We start from the raw sequence: 24,520 nt of genomic DNA, 5'->3' as shown, positions 1-24,520 counted from the left end.
GTGTTCAATGCCCATGTAAAGCATGTTTCTGGCGTTGAACGCCAGTTTTATGCTTGTTTCTGGCGTTCAGCGCCAGCTTTTCCTCTAGGCACATTCCTGGCGTTCAAACGCCAGAATGTTGCTTGTTTCTGGCATTCAGCACCAGATTCATGCTCTGTTCTGGCGTTGAACGCCAGCCAGATGCTCCTTACTGGCGTTGAACGCCAGCCTGTGCTTCCTCCAGGGTGTGATTTTTCTTCTGCTATTTTTTTTATTCTGTTTTTAATTTTTATATTTTTTTCGTGACTCCACATAATCATGTACCTAATAAAACACAAAATAACAATAGAATAAAATAAAATAAAAATTAGATAAATAAAATTGGGTTGCCTCCCAACAAGCGCTCTTTTAATGTCATTAGCTTGACAGTGGGCTCTCATGGAGCCATAAAGGTGATCAGGTCAATGTTGTATAGTCTCAACACTAAACTTAGAGTTTGGATATGGGGTCTTAACACCAAACTTAGAGTTTGGTTGTGGCCTCCCAACACCAAACTTAGAGTTTGACTGTGGGGGCTCTTCTTGACTCTGAACTGAGAGAAGCTCTTCATGCTTACTCTCTTTTGTCACAGAGGGATGGCCATGTGCCTTAAACACAAGGTAGTCCCCATTTAATTGAAGGACTAATTCACCTCTGTTGACATCTATCACAGCTCCTGCTGTGGCTAGGAAAGGTCTTCCAAGGATGATGCAATCATCCTCTTCCTTCCTAGTGTCTAAGATTATGAAATCAGCAGGGATGTAAAGGCCTTCAACCTTTACTAGCATGTCCTCTACCATTCCATAAGCTTGTCTCAATGACTTGTCTGCCAATTGTAATGAGAACAAGGCAGGTTGTACCTCAATGATCCCCAGCTTCTCCATTACAGAGAGTGGCATAAGATTTATCCCTGACCCCAGATCACACAGAGCTTTTGCAAAGTTCACGGTGCCTATGGTACAAGGTATCAAAAACTTTCCAGGATCTTATTCCTTTTGAGGTAAAATTTGCTGAATCCAGGTGTCCAGTTCACTAATGAGCAACGGAGGTTCACTTTCCTAAGTCTCATTACTAAACAACTTGGCATTCAGCTTCATGATAGCTCCTAAATATTGAGCAACTTGCTCTCCAGTCACATCTTCATCCTCTTCAGAGGAAGAATAGTCTTCAGAGCTCATGAATGGCAGAAGGAGATTTAATGGAATCTCTATGGTCTCTATATGAGCCTCAGATTCCTTTGGATGCTTAATAGGAAACTCCTTCTTGCTTGAGGGACGTCCCAGGAGGTCTTCCTCACTAGGATTTTCGTCCTCCTCCTCCCTTGTGCATTCGGCCATATTGATTATATCAATGGCCTTGCACTCTCCTTTTGGATTCTCTTCTGTATTGCTAGGGAGAATACTGGGAGGAGTTTCAATGACTTTCTTACTCAGCTGGCCCACTTGTGCCTCCAGATTTTTAATGGAGGATCTTGTTTTACTCATGAAACTAAAAGTGGCCTTTGACAGATCAGAGACTAGATTGGCTAAATTAGAAGTGTTTTGTTCAGAATTCTCTGTCTGTTGCTGAGAGATGACGGGAAAGGCTTGCTATTGTTCAGCCTATTGCGTCCACCATTGTTAAAGCCTTGTTGAGGCTTTTGTTGATCCTTCCATGAGAAATTTGGATGATTTCTCCATGATGAGTTATAGGTGTTTCCATAAGGTTCACCCATGTAATTAACCTCTGCTATGGCAGGGTTCTCAGGATCATAAGCTTCTTCAGAAGCTGCCTCTTTAGTACTGTTGGATGCATGTTGCCATCCATTCAGATTTTGAGAGATCATATTGACCTGTTGAGTCAATGATGTGCGGAAAATGATCCGACACAAAACTCACCGGCAAGTGTACCGGGTCGCATCAAGTAATAATAACTCACATGAGTGAGGTCGATCCCACAGGGATTGAAGGATTGAGCAATTTTAGTTTAGTGGTTGATTTAGTCAAGCGAATCAAGTATTGGTTGAGTGTTTTGTATCCAACAGCAATCAAACAACAGGAAATGTAAAGGGGGAATGGAAGAATTGTAGAAATTAAAAGGAACTGAAAGTAAAAGGACTGAATCTTAAAGAACAAGAAATTAAATGACTGAAACTTAAAGTGCAGGAAATGTAAATTGCAGTAACTTAAAGTGCAAGAAATATAAATTGCTTGAATGAACAAGGGATTTGAGGATTGGGATTTCAGAATTTAAGCAATGGAAATTAAAGTGCAGCAAGTAATAAAGCAGATGATGAATTAGAAATACTTAAAATTCAAACAGAGAATGGAAAGGGATTGCAGCAGAGGTTCACAGAAGAACCAAAAGGAAAATGTGATCTCAGGACTCCAGAGACTAGATAGCTAAGTCTAGATCTCAATTGCCTTCCCAGATCCAAGTTCCCAAAGCAATTAACAAGAAATTGAAGAAGAAGTAGTAAAGGGAATGTAATTGAACTCAATCATGCAGAAGAGAAATTAAAGAGCTCTTGAGTGGAGATTGAGACAGAATTTCCTCAATTCTTAACACCCAAGACTTAAACGAGAAAAATAAAAATGCTCAAGCAAGAACCAGGAAGAAGAGAGATCAATTCTCCTCCCCAATTCTCTGAAATCTCCAAAATTCAAAAGAAGGTTCCAAATTCAAAAGTAAAGTCAAAGGTCCTAATTACATCAAACTAGCTCCTATTTATACACTTTCTATTCTTGGATCTTGAGATTTGGATGGGCTTTTGATTTGGTGAAGAAATGAATTAAATTTGATTTTTAATTCAATTTGTAGCCCAAAACAATTTGCTTCCAAGAGGCTGCCCTGCCATTGTGGAGGGCAGGGCAGAAAATGATGCATCTGGCCCATTGGTGCGTGCGTGTGATGCGTTGGTGCGTGCAGGACGCTGCCCTGCCCTCTGCAAGGGCAGGGCAGAACTTTTTGGCGCGCCAGAATGGTGCCTGTGTGTGCTGCTGGTGCTGTCGAGTGATGCCTTGGTGCGCCAGTTTGGTGCGCTGGCCGTGCCACAACAAAATGCTTCCCTGCCCTTGCGAAGGGCAGGGCAATGTCTCCAAATTGAAGTCCCGTGTTCGATCCCTGTGTGACGCGCACGCTACCTCTTTTCTTTGATTTTCTTGGCACCAAAGTAAGGCTTAGTTTCTTGTTTCCTCATGGTTCCGTGTTCGATCCTTGTGGCAAGCAATGGTGAACTTTTTCTTTGAATTTCTCCCCTTGGTGAGCCCGATACTGCCCTTGAGGAGGGCAGGACAATGTTTTGTTCTTCTTGATTCATGGCACCAATTTGTGCTCTGCCCTTGTCGTGGGCAGGGCAGAGTTGCCTCTCAAGCCTTGTTTCCTTATGTTGCCCTCCTAGAGGGCAGTGTGCCCTTGTGGAGGGCAATGCTTGCACTCCTCCTTTATGCGCCACGCCTTTTTCTCCTTGGGCCACGCTTTCTTAAGCCACGCTTCCTCTTTTCTTCTTTTCTTCACCTACAATAAACCAAAACAACCACTCAAAGTATCACTAAATTCACAAGGCTTATAAATCAATTAAAAATCAATTAAATTCAGCTTAAACCTTATGAGTTAACATTAATTTCATGGTGGTTGTTTGATTTAAAGAAGTTATGCATTTTCACTCCAAATCACTTACTTAGGATGCAAGAAAGTGCATAAATGCTAATAAAACAAGTGAAATTAGCTTGAAAAATGGGTATATGATGACCAGTCATCACAACACCAAACTTAAATCTTGCTTGTCCCCAAGCAAGCATCAAAACTTAAGAGAAAATGAAATGAACAAGAAAAGAATCATATCCTTATTAGGCATATAGCAGAATGTGATTCATGGGGTTTTTATGCAGATAATGACAACTCAATTATTGTTGCTGTTACATAATATACATTCTTCCTCAAAGGCTTGCTAAACTTGCTGTTATAAGGTTTATTCTTTCTTTGCTCCCTTGCTAACTTTTCTTTTCTCATGTTGCTTATCAAGCTTATTATTCTTGAAGGCTTGGTGTCTAATGTTGTAGTAGTAGCCTTTGGCTTTATTTTTCACTCAACATCTTCCACCATAAACACATGGCTCACTACTTCTTCCTAGGATCATTGATGCCCAGTATCTCTTTGGATAACTAAATGTTCTGTATCTAGGTTACTCTTTATTGTGGACTTTCAATTGGTCATCCCAAATCAGTTGATCTAAGTGACCGGGTTTTAAAATACCCCTTAGAATTTACTTATCCAAGCATATCCTAGTACAAGAACACCACAGGCATGTGTCCTAGGGTCCAAGCTATTGGTGTCCAGCCTTTATTCTTTGTTTTTCTTGCCACATTGGCTTTTTCTTCTTCCTTTTCTCTTTGTTTTTATTTTGTTCTCAAGGGCTTTTTCTTTATTGATAAGAACCTTCATGACAGCAAGCTAGCTCACACTTCAATGAAAATGATATTATGCAACACTTATTTCATGAGTTATTCATTTAATCAAACACATATACCACCATTGACTTCCATTCTACTTATGCAACATTGGATTTTTACTTTTCAATTCAAACAAAATCTCTTTTATTCAAGCATATGGGAAACAAAACAAAAATTCAGCTAGGTGATGAATGAAAAGCATTATGCAGATTAGCATTCTTAATCAAGCAATTTCACTTGCAACTAAATAAACACTTTAGCAGGATATATAATGGTTCCCATGTTCAAAACAATACACAGCAGCAAGGATTAAGTTCAGATACAACCTTTGAAGTTGCAGACCTTTGATTCTTCCTTCTGTTGTGTTTTCTTTGAGTTAAGATGCACAAAATCTTTAATTGTTGACTCATTTCCTGCATAATTCTCAAAGTTGCTTGCTTCTCAAGCCCTTAAGTGTATGGTTAGTATGCATAGATTGAGTGTGGCTCTTGAATTTATTTTGGTGTGGGAACACCAAACTTAATTGTTTGCCACTGTCTCAGATGCAACAAGTTAACCATATTTGAAACCCTGTGTCCTTGCTAAAGGTTATGAAATCAAAGCTAGAAAGTAGTTAAATAGTTGAATAATTTGTCTGATTGCTTGGAGCTATCATTGTGCAGGAAGTGAGAATGTGCTTTTAAGTGAGATTTTTGGTGGAACACCAAACTTAGAATCCTTCATTCTCCCTTAAATTGTTTTGGTGTGCAACCCCAAACTTAGCTCCTTGCAATGCATACCAATTATTCAACATTTTTATTGAAAAAGCTATGAAAAGAAAACTACCTCAGGTTGGGTTGCCTCCCAACAAGCGCTCTTTTATTGTCACTAGCTTGACATCTTCTGTTTTTACTTCAAGAAGGATTTAGGTTCTGAACCTCTTTTTCCTTGTTCCATTGTCCTCCTAGGTATGGCTTTGCTCTGTGACCATTTGCTGTGAATCGACTTTTTGTTGCTTCATCTAGCAATTCAATACTCCCATAAGGAAAGACCTTAGTTACTAAATATGGACCAGTCCACTTAGACTTAAGCTTGCCAGGGAATATCTTGAGTCTTGAGTTATACAAGAGTACTTGTTGTCCAGGTTTGAATTCTTTCTTCAAAATCTTCCTGTCATGCCATCTCTTGGTTTTTTCCTTGTATATCTTGGTATTTTCATAGGCTTCTAGCCTAAATTCATCCAGCTCATTTAGCTGCAATAACTTTTTCTCCCCTGCTGCTTTAGAATCAAGGTTTAGAAGTTTAGTAGCCCAAAATGCTTTGTGTTCAAGCTCTACAGGGAGATGACAAGATTTGCCATATAATAGCTGAAAGGGGGACTTCCCAATGGGAGTTTTGAAAGCTGTCCTGTATGCCCAGAGTGCATCTTCCAACTTCCTAGCCCAATCCTTTCTTGTGCTCCCTACTGTTTTCTCTAGGATTTTCTTCAATTCTCTGTTTGCTAATTCAGCCTGCCCATTAGTCTGAGGGTGATATGGTGTGGCTACTTTATGAATAACTCCATATTTATGAAGAAGTTTCTCCATTTGTTTGTTACAAAAATGACCACCACCATCACTGATAAGACCCTTGGGTACCCCATATCTAGTGAAAATGTGCTTCTTGAGGAATTGAAGGACAATTTGTGCATCACAAGTAGTTGTGGCTATGGCTTCCACCCACTTTGAAACATACTCCACTGCTATCAAGATATATCTGAAGGAATAGGAAGGGGGAAAGGGTCCCATGAAATCAATGCCCCATAGATCAAATAATTCTAATTCCAAAATGAAATTCTGCGACATCTCATTCCTTCTTGTCAATCCTCCTGCTCTCTGGCATTCATTACATTGGTGGACAAATTCTCTGGCATCCTTGAAGATAGTCGGCCAATAGAACCCACTTTGCAATATCTTTGTAGCTGTTCTTTCTGGACCAAAATGTCCACCATACGCTGAACCATGGCAATGCCATAATATATCTCTTATTTCACTCGCAGGGACACATCTCCTAATTATTCCATCAGAACATCTTTTGAACAGAAAAGGTTCATCCCACAAGAACTTCCTTGCTTCATTGATTAGCTTCTTCACTTGTTGCTTAGAGAATTCTTAAGGTATCTTTCTCCCCACTTTGTAATTTGCTATGTCAGCAAACCATGGTGTTTGTTGAACCAGCAATAGGTGTTCATCTGGGAAGCTTTCATTCACAGGTTGTGAGGCTTTTTGAATTGTTTCTTATGGCAGCCTTGACAAATGATCAGCAACTCGGTTTTCAGTGCCTTTCCTATCCCTTACCTCAATGTCAAACTCTTGTAGGAGTAGTATCCATCTGATAAGTCTTGGTTTAGCATCCTGCTTTGACATCAAATACTTGAGGGCGGCATGATCAGTATAAACTACAATTTTAGATCCTATCAAGTATGATCTAAACTTATCAAATGCATAGACTACAGCTAACAATTCCTTCTCTGTTGTAGTGTAATTTTTTTGAGCCTCATTCAATACTTTACTTGCATAATATATGACATGATGCAAGTTTCCCTTCTTTTGTCCAAGTACAGCACCAATTGCAATATCACTTGCATCACACATGAGTTCAAAGGGTAAGTTCCAATCCGGGGGTGTGATAATTGGTGCTGTTGTGAGTTTATGTTTTAAAGTTTCAAAGGCATGCTGGCAATTTTCATCAAAAACAAAAGGTTTATCAATCATTAACATATTACTCAAAGGTTTGGCTATTTTAGAAAAATCCTTGATAAACCTTCTATAAAATCCTGCAAGCCCCAAGAAAATTCTAACAGATTTCACATTAGTTGGTGGAGGGAGCTTTTCTATTATTTCCACTTTTGCCTTGTCAACCTCTATCCCTTTTCTTGAAACTTTATGACCAAGAACAATCCCCTCAGGCACCATGAAATGGCACTTCTCCCAGTTCAAAACCAAATTAGTTTCTTGGCACCGTTTCAAAACAAGAGTTAGATGGTTCAGGCAAGTATTGAAATTATCACCAAAAACAGAGAAGTCATCCATGAAAACCTCTAAAAATTTTTCAACCATATCTGAGAAAATGGAGAGCATACACCTTTGAAAAGTGGCTGGGGCATTGCATAGTCCGAATGGCATTCTTCTATAAGCGAAAACTCCAACTGGGCATGTGAATGAAGTCTTTTCTTGGTCCTTTAGATCTACCACTATCTGATTATACCCAGAATAGCCATCCAGGAAGCAATAATAAGCATGGCCAGCCAACCTTTCAAGCATCTGATCAATGAAAGGAAGTGGGAAGTGAACTTTGCGTGTGGCATCATTCAGCCTCCTATAGTCAATACACATCCTCCACCCCGTCACAGTTCTTATGGGAATGAGTTCACTTCTCTCATTAATAATGACTGTCATCCCACCCTTCTTTGGTACCACTTGGACTGGGCTTATCCATGAGCTATCGGAAATAGGATATATTATTCCTGCATTCCACAATTTCATTACTTCCTTCTGGACGACTTCCTTCATTGCAGGATTTAGTCTTCTCTGAGGTTGAATTACTGCTTTGGAATTGTCCTCCAAGAGAATTTTATGCATACATACTGCAGGGCTAATGCCTTTCAGATCATCAATGGTCCATCCTAACGCATCCTTGTGAGCTCTGAGAACATCAAGAAGCTCTCCTTCTTCTTTCTTTGTCAGGGATGAATTAATGATCACTGGTGGTGCACGAAATCGTGATCACTACAACTTCGCACAACTAACCAACAAGTGCACTGGGTCGCCCAAGTAATAAACCTTACGCGAGTAAGGGTCGATCCCACGGAGATTGTTGGTATGAAGCAAGCTATGGTCACCTTGTAAATCTTAGTCAGGCAGACTCAAATGGGTATAGATGATGAATAAAACATAAAGATAAAGATAGAGGTACTTATGTATATCATTGGTGAGAGCTTCAGATAAGCGTATGAAGATGCTTTCCCTTCCGTCTCTCTGCTTTCTTACTGTCTTCATCCAATCCTTCTTACTCCTTTCCATGGCAAGCTTATGCAAGGGTTTCACCGTTGTCAGTGGCTACCTCCCATCCTCTCAGTGAAAACGTTCCTATGCTCTGTCACAGCATGGCTAATCATCTGTCGGTTCTCGGTCAGGCCGGAATAGAATCCAGTGATTCTTTTGCTTCTGTCACTAACGCCCCATCTGCTAGGAGTTTGAAGCACGTCACAGTCATTCAATCATTGAATCCTACTCAGAATACCACAGACAAGGTTAGACCTTCCGGATTCTCTTGAATGCCGCCATCAGTTCTCGCCTATACCACGAAGACTCTGATCTCACGGAATGGCTGGCTCGTTTGTCAGGCGATCAACCATGCATCGTGTATCAGGAATCCAAGAGATATTCACTAAGCCTCGTATGCTAGTAGAACAAGAGTGGTTGTCAGTCACTTTGTTCATAAGAGACTCTTCTTGGAGTTAAACGCCAGCTTTGGTGCCAGTTTGGGCGTTTAACTCCCATTTTGGTGCCAGTTCCGGCGTTTAACGCTGGAAATTCTGTAGGTGACTTTGAACGCCGGTTTGGGCCATCAAATCTTGGACAAAGTATGGACTATCATATATTGCTGGAAAGCCCAGGATGTCTACTTTCCAACGCCATTGAGAGCGCGCCAATTGGGCTTCTGTAGCTCCAGAAAATCCACTTCGAGTGCAGGGAGGTCAGAATCCAACAGCATCTGCAGTCCTTTTCAGTCTCTGAATCAGATTTTTGCTCAGGTCCCTCAATTTCAGCCAGAAAATACCTGAAATCACAGAAAAACACACAAACTCATAGTAAAGTCCAGAAAAGTGAATTTTAATTAAAAACTAATAAAAATATACTAAAAACTCAACTCAAACTACTAAAAACATACTAAAAACAATGCCAAAAAGCGTACAAATTATCCGCTCATCACAACACCAAACTTAAATTGTTGCTTGTCCTCAAGCAACTGAAAATCAAATAAGATAAAAAGAAGAGAATATACTATAGACTCCAAATTACCAATGAAACTTAGCTCCAAATTAGATGAGCGGGACTAGTAGCTTTTTGCCTCCGAACAGTTTTGGCATCTCACTTTATCCTTTGAAATTCAGAATGATTGGCATCTTTAGGAACTCAGAATCCAGATAGTGTTCTTGATTCTCCTAGTTAAGTATGATGATTCTTGAACACAGCTACTTATTGAGTCTTGGCCGTGGCCCAAAGCACTCTGTCTTCCAGTATTACCACGGGATACATACATGCCACAGACACATAATTGGGTGAACCTTTTCAGATTGTGACTCAGCTTTGCTAAAGTCCCCAATTAGAGGTGTCCAGGGTTCTTAAGCACACTCTTTTTGCCTTGGATCACAACTTTATTTCTTTCTTTTTCTTTCTTTTTCTTTTTCTCCCCTTTTTTTTCGTTTTTTTCTTTTTTTTTCTTTTTTTTTGTATTCACTGCTTTTTCTTGCTTCAAGAATCATTTTTATGATTTTTCAGATCCTCAGTAACATGTCTCCTTTTTCATCATTCTTTCAAGAGCCAACAATTTTAACATTCATGAACAACAAATTCAAAAGACATATGCACTGTTCAAGCATACATTCAAAAAACAAAAAGTATTGTCACCACATCAAACTAATTAAGCTAGTTTTAAAGATGAATTCGAAATCCTGTACTTCTTGTTCTTTTGTAATTAAAACATTTTTCATTTAAGAGAGGTGATGGATTCATAGGACATTCATAACTTTAAGGCATAGACACTAAGACACTAATGATCATAAGATACAAACATGGACAAACATAAAGCACAATTTTTCGAAAAAACAAGAAAAATAAAGAACAAGGAGATTAAAGAACGGGTCCACCTTAGTGATGGCGGCTTGTTCTTCCTCTTGAAGGTCTTATGGAGTGCTTGAGCTCCTCAATGTCTCTTCCTTGTCTTTATTGCTCCTCTCTCATGATTCTTTGATCTTCTCTAATTTTAAGGAGGAGGATGGAATGTTCTTGGTGCTCCACCCTTAGTTGTCCCATGTTGGAACTCAATTCTCCTAGGGAGGTGTTAATTTGCTCCCAATAGTTTTGTGGAGGAAAGTGCATCCCTTGAGGCATCTCAGGGATTTCATGATGAGTGGGGTCTCTTGTTTGCTCCATCCTTTTCTTAGTGATGGGCTTGAGGTCATGCCTTCTCAGTTGAACCGGCTTTCCTCTTGAATCTCTCTTCCATTGAGCGTCCTCTTCACAAATGTCTGTGAGGACTTGGTCCAACCTTTGATCAAAATTGACCCTTTTTGAGTTTGAAAGGGACCTCATGGATCACCTTCTTCAAGGCCACAACTTCATAGAAGTGGTCTTGATGCACCCTTGAGATGAATCTCTCCATCTCCCATGACTCGGAGGTGGAAGCTTTTGCCTTCCCTTTCCTCTTTCTAGAGGTTTCTCCGGCCTTGGATGCCATAAATGGTTATGGAAAAACAAAAAGCAATGCTTTTACCACACCAAACTTAAAAGGTTTGCTCGTCCTCGAGCAAAAGAATAAAGAAGAGAGTAGAAGAAGAAGAAATGAGGAAGAAGGGAGTGGCTTAGTGTTCGGCCAAAGAGGGGGAGAAGTGGTGTTTAGGTTGTGTGAAAATGAAGGGGTGAAGAAGGGTTTATATAGGAGAGGGGGGGTTCATGGTTCGGTCATGTATGGGTGGGTTTGGGAGGAAAAGTGGTTTGAATTTGAAGGGTGAGGTAGGTGGGGTTTTATGAAGGATGGATGTGAGTGGTGAAGAGAAAGATGGGATTTGATAGGTGAAGGGTTTTTGGGGAAGAGGTGTTGAGGTGATTGGTGAATGGGTGAAGAAGAGAGAGAGTGGTGGGGTTGGTGGGGATCCTGTGGGGTCCACAGATCCTGAGGTGTCAAGGAAAAGTCATCCCTGCACCAGATGGCATTCAAAATCACGTTTTGAGCCAATTCTGGCGTTAAACGCTGGGCTGGTGCCCATTTATGGCATTTAACGCCAGGTTCTTGCCTTTTTCTGGCGTTTAACGCCAGTCTGGTGCCCCTTTCTGGCGTTAAACGCCCAGAATGGTGCCAGACTGGGCGTTAAACGCCCACCTGCTAGCCTTACTGGCGTTTAAACGCCAGTAATATCCTCCTCCAGGGTGTGCTGTTTTTCTTCCTGTTTTTCATTCTGTTTTTGCTTTTTCAATTATTTTTGTGACTTCTCATGATCATCAACCTACAAAAAAAAAAGAAAACATAAAATAACAAAAGGAAATAGATAAAATATAATATTGGGTTGCCTCCCAACAAGCGCTTCTTTAATGTCAGTAGCTTGACAGAGGGCTCTCATGGAGCCTCACAGATGCTCAGAGCAATATTGGAACCTCCCAACACCAAACTTAATGTTTGAATGTGGGGGTTCAACACCAAACTTAGAGTTTGGTTGTGGCCTCCCAACACCAAACTTAGAGTTTGACTGTGGGGGCTCTGTTTGTCTCTGATTTGAGAGAAGCTCTTCATGCTTCCTCTCCATGGTGACAGAGGGATATCCTTGAGCCTTAAACACAAAGGATTCTTCATTCACTTGAATGATCAATCCGCCTCCATCAACATCAATCACAGCCTTTGCTGTGGCTAGGAAGGGTCTGCCAAGAATGATGGATTCATCCATGCACTTCCCAGTCTCTAGGACTATGAAATCAGTAGGGATGTAATGGTCTTCAATCTTCATCAAAACATCCTCTACAAGTCCATAAGCTTGTTTTCTTGAGTTGTCTGCCATCTCTGGTGAGATTCTTGCAGCTTGTACCTCAAAGATCCCTAGCTTCTCCATTACAGAGAGAGGCATGAGGTTTACACTTGACCCTAAGTCACACAGAGCCTTCTTGAAGGTCATGGTGCCTATGGTGCAAGGTATGGAAAACTTCCCAGGATCTTGTCTCTTTTGAGGTAATTTCTGCCTAGACAAGTCATCCAGTTCTTTGGTGAGCAAAGGAGGTTCATTCTCCCAAGTCTCATTTCCAAATAACTTGTCATTTAGCTTCATGATTGCTCCAAGGTATTTAGCAACTTGCTCTTCAGTGACATACTCATCCTCTTCAGAGGAAGAATACTCATCAGAGCTCATGAAAGGCAGAAGTAAGTCCAATGGAATCTCTATGGTCTCATTTTGAGCCTCAGATTCCCATGGTTCCTCATTGGGGAACTCAGTGGAGGCTAGTGCACGCCCACTGAGGTCTTCCTCAATGGCGTTCACTTCCTCTCCTTCCTCTCCAAATTCGGCCATGTTGATGGCCTTGCACTCTCCTTTTGGATTTTCTTCTGTGTTGCTTGGAAGAGTACTTGGAGGGAGTTCAGTAACTTTCTTGCTTAGTTGTCCCACTTGTGCCACCAAATTTCTAATGGAGGACCTTGTTTCAGTCATGAAACTTTGAGTGGTTTTGATTAGATCAGAGACCATGGTTGCTAAGTCAGAGGGGTTCTGCTTAGAATTCTCTGTCTGTTGCTGAGAAGATGATGAAAAAGGCTTGCCATTGCTAAACCTGTTTCTTCCACCATTATTGTTATTGAAACCTTGTTGAGGTCTCTCTTGATTCTTCCATGAGAAATTTGGGTGATTTCTCCATGAAGAATTATAGGTGTTTCCATAAGGTTCTCCTAGGTAATTCACCTCTTCCATTGAAGGGTTCTCAGGATCATAAGCTTTTTCTTCAGATGAAGCATCCTTAGTACTGTTTGGTGCATTTTGCATTCCAGACAGACTTTGAGAAATCAAATTGACTTGCTGAGTCAATATTTTGTTCTGAGCCAATATGGCATTCAGAGTATCAATCTCAAGAACTCCTTTCTTCTGATTAGTCCCATTGTTCACAGGATTTCTTTCAGAAGTGTACATGAATTGGTTATTTGCAACCATTTCAATTAGCTCTTGAGCTTCTGTAGGCGTCTTCTTCAGATGAAGAGATCCTCCAGCAGAGCTATCCAAAGACATCTTGGATAGTTCAGAGAGACCATCATAGAAAATACCTATGATGCTCCATTCAGAAAGCATGTCAGATGGACATTTTCTGATCAATTATTTGTATCTTTCCCAAGCTTCATAGAGGGATTCTTCTTCCTTCTGTCTGAAGGTTTGGACTTCCACTCTAAGCTTACTCAATTTTTGAGGTGGAAAGAACTTTGCCAAGAAGGCATTGACTAGCTTTTCCCATGAGTCCAGGCTTTCTTTAGGTTGTGAGTCCAACCATGTCCTAGCTCTGTCTCTTACAGCAAAAGGGAATAGCATAAGTCTGTAGACCTCAGGGTCAACCCCATTAGTCTTGACAGTGTCACAGATTTGCAAGAATTCAGCTAAGAACTGATGAGGATCTTCCAATGGAAGTCCATGGAACTTGCAATTCTGTTGCATTAGAGAAACTAATTGAGGCTTAAGCTCAAAGTTGTTTGCTCCAATGGCAGGGATAGAGATGCTTCTCCCATAGAAGTCGGGAGTAGGTGCAGTAAAGTCACCTAGCACCTTCCTTGCATTGTTGTTGTTTTCGGCTGCCATGGGTTCTTCTTCTTTGAAGATTTCTGTTAGGTCCTCTACAGAGAGTTCTGACTTAGCTTCTCTTAGCTTTCGCTTCAAGGTCCTTTCAGGTTCAGGGTCAGCTTTAACAAAAATGCCTTTGTCTTTGCTCCTGCTCATATGAAAGAGAAGAGAACAAGAAAATGTGGAATCCTCTATGTCACAGTATAGAGATTCCTTGAGGTGTCAGAGGAAAAGAAAATTAGAAGGAACAGGTAGAAGAATTCGAACTTAGTCAAATAGAGTTCGAATTGTGCATTGAGAAGGAGTGGTACTCCATAAATAGAAGGATGTGAGAAGAGGGGAAGAGAATTTTCGAAAATTAAGTGAAAGATTTTTGAAAACATTTTGAAAAACTTTAATTGATTTTCGAAAACCAAGAGTGGGAAAGAAATCAAGTAATTTTTGAAAAAGATTTTGAAATTAGAAATCAAAAAGATATGATTAAAAACTGTTTTGAAAAAGATGTGATTAAAAAAAAAGATATGATAAAAAAAGTTATGCTTTTAAAAAGATGTGATTGAGAAGATATGATTCGAAAAATATTTTAAAAAGATTTGATTTTAAAAATTAATGACTTGCCTAACAAGAAAAGATATGATTCAAACATTAAACCTTTCTCAACAGAAAAGGCAACATACTCGAAATGTTAAATCAAATCATTAATTGATAGCAAGTATCTTTGAAAAAGGAAAGAAATTGATTTTGAAAACATTTGATTGAAAAGATATTATTTGAAAAAGATTTTATTTTGAAAAACTTTGAAAACTTAAAAAAAATTGATTTGAAAACAAAATCTTCCCTCTTGTGCCATCCAGGCGTTAAACGCCCAGAATGGTATCCATTTTGGCGTTTAACGCCCAAAATGCTACCTTTTTGGGCGTTAAACGCCCAACCAGGTACCCTGGCTGGCGTTTAAACGCCAGTCTGTCCTTCTTCACTGGGCGTTTTGAACGCCCAGCTTTTTCTGTGTAATTCTTCTGCAGTATGTTACGAGTCTTCAATTCTCCGTATTATTGACTTGAAAAGACACAAATGAAAAATATTTTTGGATTTTTAATAATAAGGAATAATCAAGATGCAACTAAAATCAAATAACAATGCATGCAAGACACCAAACTTACCAGTTTGTATACTACTGACACTAATAAAATGTGAATGCATATGAGACACATAAACACTCAAGTCAAGAGAATTAAAAATCATAGTAATAAAATCATCAAGAACAACTTGAAGATTAATGAAGACACATGCATGAATGCAAAAAGAGCAGAAACATGCAATTGACACCAAACTTAAAATGAGACACTAGACTTCAAACAAGAAACATAAAATTATTTTTGGTTTTTATGGTTTTGTAAATTTTTTTTTTCGAAAATTATATGAAAATAGAAAATAAAGGTTTCAGAATTCTTAGTTTGGATTCCAGGAATCATTGCAATGCTAGTCTAAGACTCCGGTCCAGGAATTAGACATGGCTTCACAGCCAGCCAAGCTTCCAAAGAAAGCTTCGGTCCAAAACACTAGACATGGCCAATGGCCAGCCAAGCCTTAGCAGATCATTGCTCCAATAGCAAGATTGATAGAAATCAACAAGCTCTTGTGATGATCAATTGAAACCTCGGTCCAATAAGATTAGACATGGCTTCTCAGCCAGCCAGACTTCAATAGATCATCTTGAAACACTAGAATTCATTCTTAATAACTCTGAAGAAAAATACCTAATCTAAGCAACAAGATGAACCGTCAGTTGTCCATACACAAAACAATCCCTTAGCAACGGCGCCAAAAACTTGGTGCACGAAATCGTGATCACTACAACATCGCACAACTAACCAGCAAGTGCACTGGGTCGTCCAAGTAATAAACCTTACGCGAGTAAGGGTCGATCCCACGGAGATTGTTGGTATGAAGCAAGCTATGGTCACCTTGTAAATCTTAGTCAGGCAGACTCAAATGGGTATAGATGATGAATAAAACATAAAGATAAAGATAGAGGTACTTACGTATATCATTGGTGAGAGCTTCAGATAAGCGTATGAAGATGCTTTCCCTTCTGTCTCTCTGCTTTCTTACTGTCTTCATCCAATCCTTCTTACTCCTTTCCATGGCAAGCTTATGCAAGGGTTTCACCGTTGTCAGTGGCTACCTCCCATCCTCTCAGTGAAAACGTTCCTATGCTCTGTCACAGCATGGCTAATCATCTGTCGGTTCTCGGTCAGGCCGGAATAGAATCCAGTGATTCTTTTACGTCTGTCACTAACGCCCCGCCTGCTAGGAGTTTGAAGCACGTCACAGTCATTCAATCATTGAATCCTACTCAGAATACCACAGACAAGGTTAGACCTTCCGGATTCTCTTGAATGCCGCCATCAGTTCTTGCCTATACCACGAAGATTCTGATCTCACGGAATGGTTGGCTCGGTTGTCAGGCGAGCACTCGGTTGTCAGGCGATCAACCATGCATCGTGTATCAGGAATCAAAGAGATAAACATTAGAGCCTCGTTTGCTTGTAGAACAAGAGTGGTTGTCAGTCACTTTGTTCATGAGTGAGAATGATGATGAGCGTCACACAATCATCACATTCATCAAGTTCTTGAGTGCGAATGAATATCTTAGAATAAGAACAAGCGGAATTGAATAGAAGAACAATAGTAATTGCATTAATACTCGAGGTACAGCAGAGCTCCACACCTTAATCTATGGTGTATAGAAACTCCACCGTTGAAAATACATAAGAACAAGGTCTAGGCATGGCCGAATGGCCAGCCTCCCAAAGAGGGTTCAATCATAAAAACATGATCAAAAGATCCTAAGATTGAAAGATGAAAATACAATAGTAAAAGGTCCTACTTATAGGAAACTAGTAGCCTAAGGTGTACAAAGATGAGTAAATGACATAAAAATCCACTTCTGGGCCCACTTGGTGTGTGCTTGGGCTGAGCAATGAAGCATTTTTCGTGTAGAGACTCTTCTTGGAGTTAAACGCCAGCTTTGGTGCCAGTTTAGGCGTTTAACTCCCATTTTGGTGCCAGTTCCGGCGTTTAACGCTGGAAATTTTGTAGGTGACTTTGAACGCCAGTTTGGGCCATCAAATCTTGGGCAAACTATGGACTATCATATATTGCTAGAAATCCCAGGATGTCTACTTTCCAACGCCGTTGAGAGCGCGCCAATTGGGCTTCTGTAGCTCCAGAAAATCCACTTCGAGTGCAGGGAGGTCAGAATCCGACAGCATCTGCAGTCCTTTTCAGTCTCTGAATCAGATTTTTGCTCAGGTCCCTCAATTTCAGTCAGAAAATACCTGAAATCACAGAAAAACACACAAACTCATAGTAAAGTCCAGAAAAGTGAATTTTAATTAAAAACTAATAAAAATATACTAAAAACTCAACTCAAACTACTAAAAACATACTAAAAACAATGCCAAAAAGCGTACAAATTATCCGCTCATCAACTGGGAAGCTTTCTGAAGTGCCAAGAAATGCATATTTGAGATGAGAAGGTAATGGCTTCAGTTCTTGCTTTTGCACTTCTTCTTTCTTGCTTGGTTCCACCTCTTTGTCAATGGAGATCTCAGTTGCGTGTTCCTCTATTGTTTCCTGATTGTCTTTTTCTTGCTCATGCTGATTAGTGTCTAACATTTCTTCCACCAGGCTCTCTATCATATCCACTCTCAAATGATCTTCCTGCTCAGGAGGGTGTTGCATTGACTTAAAAACATTTATGATCATTTGCTTATTGTGTACTCTGAAAATCATTTCTCCTTTTTCCACATCTATAATGGCTCTTGCAGTTGCTAGAAATGGTCTTCCCAAGATGATTGAATTGTTTCCTTCCTCGTCGGTGTCTAGGATTACAAAGTCCACAGGGAAGATAAACTCTCCAACCTTCACTAACAAATTTTCCACAATTCCATTTGGTGTCTTGATTGATCTGTCGGCCATGACTAGTGACATCCTGGTGGGTTTGAGTTCTTCTATGGCAAGCTTCTTCATCATGGATAAGGGCATTAAGTTGATACTAGCTCCAAGATCACAGAGAGCTTTGTCTAAGGCTAGTTTGCCTATGGTGCATGACACTACAAAACTCCCTGGATCTTTAAGCTTTGGTGGAATTCCTTTTTGAAGCACGGCGCTACATTCCTCACTGAGCATTACCGTCTCCTTCTCATTCCAACTTCTTTTCTTGTTGATGAGCTCCTTTAAGAACTTGGCATATAGAGGCATTTGCTCTAATGCCTCAGCCAAAGGTATGTTGATTTCCAGCCTCTTGAAAGTCTCAAGAAAATTGTGGAAATGCTGATCCTTTGTCTCTTTGTGGAATCTTTGTGGATAAGGTAGTGGGGGTGAAAGGCTCTTTTCCACTTGCTGCTATCTTGGATTTGGTTCTTCCATGATCTGCTTTTCCTTCCTTGAGTTCTTTGGTTGGTTGTTTTCTTCTGTGAGCTTTTCTGGGACATTCTTGCTTGTTATGTCCTTGTTGTTAGCTTCATCTTTCTCTGTTGACTCTTTGTCATTCTCCAACAGTTCCTTAGTTGCTCCTTGGTTGCTATCCACTAACATCTTTTCACTCCTTAGTTGCACGACCTTGCATTCTTCCTTTGGGTTAGGAATGGTGTCACTTGGTAGTGAGCTTGATGGTTTTTCAACAGAAATCTGTTTGGAGATTTGTCCAATTTGCCTTTCTAAGTTTTTCATGGAAGCTTCTTGGTTCTTTGTTGTCAATTCTTGGTTCTTCATCATTTTCTCCATGAGCAGCTCTAGATTAGTAATCTTCTGGGATTCTTGTGAGGTAGGTTGGCTTTGGGGTGTTGTTAGATGATGGTAGGTGCTTTGGTTAGTTGGGTGGTTATTGGGTGGATAATGGTTTGAATTGGGGTAAGTGTTTTGTGGTTTTCTGTATGTGTTCTGGTTAGTGTTTGGCTGGTTGTTGTGGTTTGTGTTTTTCCAATTGTTTTGATTTGAGTTTCTTTACCATGGTTGCTGAGTTTGATTGTGGTTGTCTCCCCATCTGAGGTTGGGATGGTTCTTCCAAGATGGATTGTAGGTATCACCATAGACTTCATTTGTTCCTGGATTTTGGTTGTGCATGTATTGGACTTGCTCTTGCTGTTGCTCCTCTTGAGTTTCTTCACTTTGCACCCATGTGGTTGATGGTTGGCTTGTGGCACTCACTGATGCTACTTGTAGGCCATCAATTCTTTTGGCCATTTGCTCAAACTGTTGTTGAATCTGCTGCTGCATCATTTTGTTTTGAGCTAAGATTGAATCCACTCCTTCCAACTCCATGACTCCTCTTCTTTGTGATGGTTGGCGTTGCCTTTGATGAGCAAAGAAATATTGGTTGTTGGCCACCATATCAATGAGGTTTTGAGCTTCCTCTGTAGTTTTCATGAGTTGTAATGAGCCTCCAGCTGAGTGATCAAGTGCTTCTTGGTCTTTCAGAGTAAGTCCTTCATAGAAGTTCTGCAACTTATCCCACTCAGTAAACATCTCTGGTGGACACTTCCTCAATAGTGCCTTATATCTTTCCCATGCTTCATATAAATTTTCAGACTCCATTTGAGTAAATGTCTGCACCTCAGTCTTCAATCTTATGATCCTTTGAGGGGGGTAAAATTTGGCAAGGAACTTGCTCACCAAATCATCCCAAGTGTTGATGCTTTCCTTTGGAAATGTTTCTAGCCATTGAGTGGCTTTGTCCCTGAGAGAAAATGGAAAGAGCAGCAACTTGTAACTGTTAGGAGGCACACCATTGGTTTTGACAGTGTCACAAATCCTTAAGAAGGTAGATAGATGTTGATTTGGATCCTCCAATGGCCCTCCTCCAAAAGAACAGTTGTTTTGAACCAGTGTGATGAGCTGTGGCTTTAGTTCAAAGTTGTTTGCATTGACATTGGGGGTAAGGATGCTGCTCCCACAGTGTCTAGCATTTGTAAATGTGTAGGAAGCTAGTACTCTTCTTTGTTGTTGGTTATTGTTGGCTCCTCCTTCTGGTTGATTGGGATTTGATGGATCTCCTTCCATTTCTTGGAATTCCTCCTCAGATTCTTCCTCTCCGATGACGTTCTTCCCTCTTTCAGCTCTTCTTATTATTCGAAGAGTTCTTTGGTCAATTTCAGAGAGAATAGGGGAAGCTCTTCCTGTACCTGACATACAAACACACGATAAGAAACACACAGATCCAGAAAACCAATGAAACTTCAATCTATTGCTAGAATGAATTTTTAGTTAGTTTAAGCAAAAATTCAAACAGTTAGTGTGTAAAGAAAAATAAAGAAACAGAAAAGAAAAAGTGCTTGATCTAGACCTCCACTTCACTAAATCATTGTCAATCTATTTCAATCCCCGGCAACGGCGCCAAAAACTTGATGTGCGGAAAACGATCCGACACAAAACTCACCGGCAAGTGTACCGGGTCGCATCAAGTAATAATAACTCACATGAGTGAGGTCGATCCCACAGGGATTGAAGGATTGAGCAATTTTAGTTTAGTGGTTGATTTAGTCAAGCGAATCAAGTATTGGTTGAGTGTTTTGTATCCAACAGCAATCAAACAACAGGAAATGTAAAGGGGGAAGGAAAGAATTGCAGAAATTAAAAGGAACTGAAAGTAAAAGGACTGAATCTTAAAGAACAAGAAATTAAATGACTGAAACTTAAAGTGCAAGAAATGTAAATTGCAGTAACTTAAAGTGCAAGAAATATAAATTGCTTGAATGAACAAGGGATTTGAGGATTGGGATTTCAGAATTTAAGCAATGGAAATTAAAGTGCAGCAAGTAATAAAGCAGACGATGAATTAGAAATACTTAAAATTCAAACAGAGAATGGAAAGGGGATTGCAACAGAGGTTCACAGAAGAACCAAAAGGAAAATGTGATCTCAGGACTCCAGAGACTAGATAGCTAAGTCTAGATCTTAATTGCCTTCCCAGATCCAAGTTCCCAAAGCAATTAACAAGAAATTGAAGAAGAAGCAGTAAAGGGAATGTAATTGAACTCAATCATGCAGAAGAGAAATTAAAGAGCTCTTGAGTGGAGATTGAGACAGAATTTCCTCAATTCTTAACACCCAAGACTTAAACGAGAAAAATAAAAATGCTCAAGCAAGAACCAGGAAGAAGAGAGATCAATTCTCCTCCCCAATTCTCTGAAATCTCCAAAATTCAAAGGAAGGTTCCAAATTCAAAAGTAAAGTCAAAGGTCCTAATTACATCAAACTAGCTCCTATTTATACACTTTCTATTCTTGGATCTTGAGATTTGGATGGGCTTTTGTTTTGGTGAAGAAATGAATTAAATTGGATTTTTAATTCAATTTGTAGCCCAAAACAATTTGCTTCCAGGAGGCTGCCCTGCCATTGTGGAGGGCAGGGCAGAAAATGATGCATCTGGCCCATTGGTGCGTGCGTGTGATGCGTTGGTGCGTGCAGGACGCTGCCCTGCCCTTGCGGAGGGCAGGGCAGAACTTTTTGGCGCGCCAGAATGGTGCCTGTGTGTGCTGCTGGTGCTGCCAAGTGATGCCTTGGTGCGCCAGTTTGGTGCGCTGGCCGTGCCACAACAAAATGCTGCCCTGCCCTTGCGGAGGCAGGGCAATGTCTCCAAATTGAAGTCCCGTGTTCGATCCCTATGTGACGCGCACGCTACCTCTTTTCTTTGATTTTCTTGGCACCAAAGTAAGGCTTAGTTTCTTGTTTCCTCATGGTTCCGTGTTCGATCCTTGTGGCAAGCAATGGTGAACTTTTTCTTTGAATTTCTCCCCTTGGTGAGCCCGATACTGCCCTTGAGGAGGGCAGGGCAATGTTTTGTTCTTCTTGATTCATGGCACCAATTTGTGCTCTGCCCTTGTCGTGGGCAGGGCAGAGTTGCCTCTCAAGCCTTGTTTCCTTATGTTGCCCTCCTAGAGGGCAGTGTGCCCTTGTGGAGGGCAATGCTTGCACTCCTCCTTTATGCGCCACGCCTTTTTCTCCTTGGGCCACGCTTTCTTAAGCCACGCTTCCTCTTTTCTTCTTTTCTTCACCTACAATAAACCAAAACAACCACTCAAAGTATCACTAAATTCACAAGGCTTATAAATCAATTAAAAATCAATTAAATTCAGCTTAAACCTTATGAGTTAACATTAATTTCATGGTGGTTGTTTGATTTAAAGAAGTTATGCATTTTCACTCCAAATCACTTACTTAGGATGCAAGAAAGTGCATAAATGCTAATAAAACAAGTGAAATTAGCTTGAAAAATGGGTATATGATGACCAGTCATCAGTCAACACTTTGTTCTGAGCCAATATGGCATTCAGAGCATCAATTTCAAGAACTCCTTTCTTCTGAGGTATCCCATTATTCACGGAATTCCTCTCAGAAGTGTACATGAATTGGTTATTTGCAACCATGTCAATGAGTTCTTGAGCCTCTTCAGGCGTTTTCTTCAGGTGAATAGATCCACCTGCAGAATGGTCCAATGACATTTTCGAAAATTCAGAGAGACCATAATAGAATATATCCAATATGGTCCATTCTGAAAACATGTCAGATGAACATCTTTTGGTTGGCTGCTTGTATCTTTCCCAAGCTTCATAGAGGGATTCACAATCTCTTTGTTTGAAGGTTTGAACATCCACTCTCAGCTTGCTCAGCTTTTGAGGAGGAAAGAATTTATTCAAGAAGGCAGTGACCAGCTTATCCCAGGAGTCCAGGCTATCCTTGGGTTGTGAATCCAACCATATTCTAGCTCCGTCTCTTACAGTAAAAGGGAAAAGCATGAGTCTGTAGACTTCAGGATCAACTCCATTCGTCTTTAAAGTCTCACAGATCTGCAAGAACTCAGTTAAAAACTGATAAGGATCTTCAGATGGAAGTCCATAAAACTTGCAGTTTTGTTGCATTAAAGCAACTAGTTGAGGCTTAAGCTCAAAATTATTGGCTCCAATGGCAGGAATGGAGATGCTTCTTCCATCAAATTTGGACGTTGGCTTTGTGAAGTCACCAAGCATTCTCCTTGCATTATTATTATTTTCGGCTGCCATCTCCTTCTCTTGTTCGAAAATTTCTGAAAGGTTGTTTCTGGATTGTTGTAATTTAGTTTCTCTTAGTTTCCTTTTCAGAGTCCTTTCAGGTTCAGGATCAATTTCAACAAGAGTGCCTTTTTCCCTGTTCTTGCTCATATGAAAGAGAAGAAAACAAGAAAGGAAAGAGGAATCCTCTATGTCACAGTATAGAGATTCCTTTATATTAGTAGAAAAAGAGAGGGGAGAAGAGTGAAGAAGAATGAATAGTCTGTATAAAGAGTAAGAATAGGGGAGGTGAAGAGAAGTGTTAGTAAATAAATAATTAAATAGACTAAGAAAAGAGAGGGGAAATTTCGAAAATAATTTTGAAAAAGGGGTTAGTATTTTCGAAAATTAAATATAAGATATAATTAAAATTAAAATTTAAGACAATTAAAAAGAATTTTTGAAAAAGAGAGAGGTATTTTCGAAAATTGAAGAGGGAAAAGTAGTTAGGTGGTTTTGAAAAAGATAAGAAACAAACAAAAAGTCAAATAGTTAGTTGAAAAAAATATTAAACTCAAATTTTAAGAAGATAAGAAGTTAGATAAGATATTTTTAAATCAAATTTTGAAAAAGATAAAATTTTGAAAAAGATAAGATATAAAAGATAAGATAAGATATGTTTGAAAAAGATTTAATTTTTAAATTAAAATTAATTACTAACAAGAAACTAAAAGATAAGATTCTAGAACTTAAAGATTGAACCTTTCTTAACAAGCAAGTAACAAACTTCAAATTTTTGAATCAATCACATTAATTGTTAGCTAATTTTCGAAAATTGGATATAAAGATAAGAAAAAGATTTTGAAAGTATTTTGAAAAAGATTTTTGAAATTTTCGAAAATAAGAAAAAATGGAAAAGATATGATTTTTGAAAAAGATTTTGAAAAGATAAGATTTTTAAAATTGAAATTTTGACTTGACTTGTAAAAAAAAACTAATTTTGAAAATTTTTGACCAAGTCAACCCAAAATTTCAAAAATTCGGAGGGAAATAAGGAAAGATATTTATTTTTTTGATTTTTGAATTTTTAATGAGGAGAGAGAAAAACACAAACATGACCCAAAACATAAAAATTTTGGATCAAAACACAAGATGCATGCAAGAACACTATGAATGTCAAGATAAACACCAAGAACACTTTGAAGATTATGATGAACATCAAGAACATAATGTTGAAAAATTTTTGATGCAAAGAAAACATGCAAGACACCAAACTTAGCAATCTTTAATGCATGGACTCTAACAAACGAAAAATGCATATGAAAAACAACAAACAACACAAAACAAGAAAACATCAAGATCAAACAAGAGAACTTATCAAGAACAACTTGAAGATCATGAAGAACACTATAAATGCATGGAATTTTCGAAAAATGCAAGAAAAAATTTTTAAAGCATGCAATTGACACCAAACTTAAAAATTGACTCAAGACTCAAAC

General features: G+C 39.4%; 1 non-coding gene across 1 annotated transcript; it reads left to right on the top strand.

Moving 5' to 3' along the window:
* The first annotated feature begins 13,507 nt into the window (after positions 1 to 13,507).
* LOC130953475 (small nucleolar RNA R71) lies at positions 13,508 to 13,611 on the top strand. Its single transcript, XR_009075644.1, has one exon. It is a non-coding gene; the product is annotated as a small nucleolar RNA R71 (small nucleolar RNA).
* Positions 13,612 to 24,520: the final 10,909 nt, after the last annotated feature.

Source organism: Arachis stenosperma, chromosome 9, assembly GCF_014773155.1.
Source record: "Arachis stenosperma cultivar V10309 chromosome 9, arast.V10309.gnm1.PFL2, whole genome shotgun sequence".
NCBI classification, from domain to species: domain Eukaryota; kingdom Viridiplantae; phylum Streptophyta; class Magnoliopsida; order Fabales; family Fabaceae; genus Arachis; species Arachis stenosperma.
Note: the sequence above shows the minus strand (reverse complement) of the source record. Positions and strands in the feature narration are given on the sequence as shown.